The sequence below is a fragment of the Peromyscus californicus genome, unplaced genomic scaffold (assembly GCF_007827085.1).
Source record: "Peromyscus californicus insignis strain IS unplaced genomic scaffold, ASM782708v3 Scaffold_18__1_contigs__length_77618521, whole genome shotgun sequence".
In the NCBI taxonomy this organism is placed as follows: domain Eukaryota; kingdom Metazoa; phylum Chordata; class Mammalia; order Rodentia; family Cricetidae; genus Peromyscus; species Peromyscus californicus.
The window spans coordinates 67,347,148-67,350,745 of record NW_026294480.1 but is presented as its reverse complement, the minus strand read 5'-3'; the positions used below and the strand labels follow the sequence as shown (position 1 = coordinate 67,350,745).

The 3,598-nt window shown below is 41.3% G+C and overlaps 1 long non-coding RNA gene across 1 annotated transcript in view; it reads right to left on the bottom strand.

Annotated features, from left to right (window-relative positions):
- LOC128113740 (uncharacterized) overlaps positions 1-2,942 on the bottom strand; it is a 55,281-nt gene extending 52,339 nt beyond the window's left edge. Inside the window, exon 1 of the long non-coding RNA XR_008219611.1 lies at positions 2,858-2,942. This is a non-coding gene — a long non-coding RNA (uncharacterized LOC128113740). The remainder of the gene's footprint in view (positions 1-2,857) is intronic.
- Between the last annotated feature and the right edge of the window lie 656 nt (positions 2,943-3,598).

Genomic DNA, 3,598 nt, shown 5'->3' with positions numbered 1-3,598 from the left:
TCCTCTAATCTCTACTGCTTGGTTCAGACCAAGTACAAACTCCTATGAGTAAATAATAGGAGAACATTCTCTCAGGGCACCACTCTTGGAATTCAACTCAGACAGAAAGACGAACTGTCATCCTCTCCAGGATCCAGCACAGAGTTTGGTTCCTGACTACACACACAATCAAGACACTCATTTCCTTTCTTCTGTCCCTTTTACCTCTGTAGCTTAGGAACTAAGTGCACAGCAGTATAATCTCAAAGCAGCAAGCCAACAGTGGGCAGCCAACAAAGTCAAGCCCTGTCCTGGCCATACCCAGCCAACTAAACAACTGACAGACAAGAGTCGGGGATGGGAAAATATAGGGTCGGTGTTGGAGAGTGTTCTAATCCTAATGAATTCTCTGCACTCTTCAACAACCCCCTTCTTTCATTGACACATGCCATCTGGGTATGATTGTCAACCTAGTCATCAGTAAAATGTCCCCAACGTCCTCCCCAATTTTATATGCTCAATTCTGAAAATGCTTTAGATAGGTTCTTCTATGAGTAATACATTTTGCAAATTCTAATTTCTGGGGCTGGTAAGATGACTAAGAAGTTAAGAGCACTGGCTGCTCTTCCAAAGGTGCTGAGTTCAACTCCCAGCAACCACTCTTCTGGCGTGCAGGCGTACATGCAGGCAAAATACTGCATACATAATAAATTAATAAATCTTAAAAAAAGGAATATCTCATTTCTGTATGAAAGATGAGTCAGAACTGAAGTGAATTTCTAATCTTATTTCTTTTCACATCCACAGTCTATAGACTATGTCCTGTTTTTATTGGTGGAGGTGAAGTGTCCACAACTGGAGGTTGTCAGAGCACATTCTTTGGAAGTGTTCTTTTTTAACTGTAGGAAAGGATGCACAGCAAGCAATTTTAACAATTTAATTCTCTGCATTACCCTAGGAATCTGAATATATCTGTTCTATGTTCGTAACAATATAGTTTTAATTGAAATATTTCCTGGTACAAACAGAATTATGAACTCTTTAAGAACAGTGTCTCTTTTATTACGTTTTCTATGATACCTGACAAATAGTAGGTCCATAACAAATTCTCAGGGTTAAAAATGAACACATGAAAACCCTAAACATGAAGATCCAAATGACACGGCACAGCTAGTACTTTAAAATAAAAGTGACGTCATCTGAAGCTCTCTGCCGACCTCACTGCAGAAGACTATGACAGGGCATGCCTGTGTGCCTGATTTTACTACAGTTTCACTTCTTGTATTCAAGAGATTTTATTACTTACAAGAAACCACCCTATACTTCATATCACACCATGTCCAGTGTTTTGTTTGTTTGATTCTCTGGCATCTTCGAGGATCCCTCTTTTAAGGAATAATTTGTTTTAATCCTAAACCAGGGAGAAGATTTGTGGGGGGGAAGGCTGAAGTACATAGTAATTTATGAGATGTCTGATTCTAGGAATCACTGTGGGGAAAAAAGCAAACATAAAAAACAAAAGCTTACATTTTTGGGATAATGACTTGATTATACTCTGTTCCAAAATTTATCAAGCTAACAAATGGCATCATTATAGCTTAGGGTTGGCATGAAGCTCCCTTCACCTTTTAGAGCTGGCTATGTGAGAAAAAGTGCACAGATGCGTTTGTCCTAAGAGCTGCATCTGGCCCAGGCAGAAATCTCTTTTTGAACAGCACTTGGCATGTAGCTGGGGCTGGGGCAGCAGATGCTGCTTTGTAGTTTGGGGGAATCTGCTCTAAAATCTGCTGGAATCATGGCCTGGCCACGATGGCTGGACTTCAGTACCTGGCCCACTCAAATAGAACTGAGCGCTCTAGTCTTCTTTTAGGCCAGCCCTTGCATCTCTAACAAGGCAGGAGTCTGGGAATGTGTTGCTCTTGGCTTCCAGGCTGTCAAACAAAACAGAACTGACAACATTTTGCTCTCTACAGGTGAAGTGTGGGGGATTCTCTCATCATTAGTGCTAAGTGAAAAAAAATAAGAACAGGTGAAAATGATCTTCATGTTCCCTGCACACTGACGGTTGTCTTCTTCTATCCAGGAGACAACAAAACAGCAGTGTCCTATTCTCCAGAGACGTCTGCTTTGCTCATGGGGCAGGCAGTGTGTGGAACTCTGAAGTGTTTATCTCATTCTGGGAGAGCCAGGAGATGACCAGTCAAGGAGGCTTCTATGTGGCCTGCATGTGAATGATTGGCAAGCCTCCACATGCCCGCAGCTGTAGAATACAGAGGGGGGTTTGTCTAAAGGACTAGGAATTGTGCTTTCCCCCAAACAAAAGGGACATCATTGGGGTCCTTTTTCTCAAATTCAATATGCTTACTTTGGGCAAATAAGACCAAATGGACTGAAAACTGACATAATTGAAAAGCAAACCAACCTTGACTAGCATACACAACATCTCTGACTTATGTATCCATCCCTTCGACCTATTTCCCACCAATTGCCCTCAAGTTAGAAATTTGGTTTTAAGTGTTTCTAAAGTCTCTCTCTCTCTCTCTCTCTCTCTCTCTCTCTCTCTCTCTCTCTCTCTCTCCATTTTTTTCAGCATGCTCTCAATTGTTACAACCCTTATGTGATATATAAGGCCAGTTCTAGAGACCAAAGAGTTCAGGTAATCACTTTAAGATCACTTAGAAAACTAGAGATAGAGTCAAAAGTACCCAGACTTTTCTGAAAATTAGCAAATTTCTCATCAACGAAATATTACAGACACTACATCTTGCTTTCTATGAGTGACAGAACTTTGGCTTTCCGTGAGATGACATTTTAACTTGGTAAAAACAACTTTAAAATTTCTAGGATCAATTATATGTTTCACAGCTTTTCTCATTACCTGCCCCTCCATCCAGTCTGCTCATTGCTTGAAAATTATGACGGCATTTGTCAGGCCTTCTGATTAGCAGAGAATATCTTCTTGCTGTTAGGGACAGATAAGAGAGGGATTTTTTACTATAGACAGGAAGGATCACTGAATTGTAAAAAGACCGATATGCCATTAAACACAACAGATTCCCCCTTCTTCCTTAGAGAGGCAGTCCTCATTGTAACATGAGATAAGGTAGCCAGTGAGAACACAGCCAGAAGAAATAGCTGCTGTTTCAATGATGTCGTGTGCTACGATATTCTGACTCCCTTTGCTCTCTCACTTCAAAGCAAAAGAGTTACGACAGACCACGAGGGAGAGTGGAGGACATCTGGGATGAGAATGTGAAATTACATGGTAGCCTTCTAAGGGTCAGGACTTTAGAATTAACATTAATTAACTATTTGATTCCTACTCACATAGGTATGTTACTTGACAGTCTCCAGTCTGTGCCAGTGAAGGTCGAATCTGACTAGCACTCCTGTCTCTGTAACTTTCCCATGCTCCCTTGCTGGTACACTAACTCCTGTCTTGAGTGCAGCTAGGTTGCTCCTCCCATGTCGAATCACAAGACTGTTCCTGGATGCTACTTAACCTACCATTTAAAACTTGTTCTATACAGGGGCGAAAGAGTTGGCCCTGCTCACCTGAAAAATGTCATATTGCCTGCTACTCTTGCACTATCAATGATCCCAGTGAGTAAACGGTTAG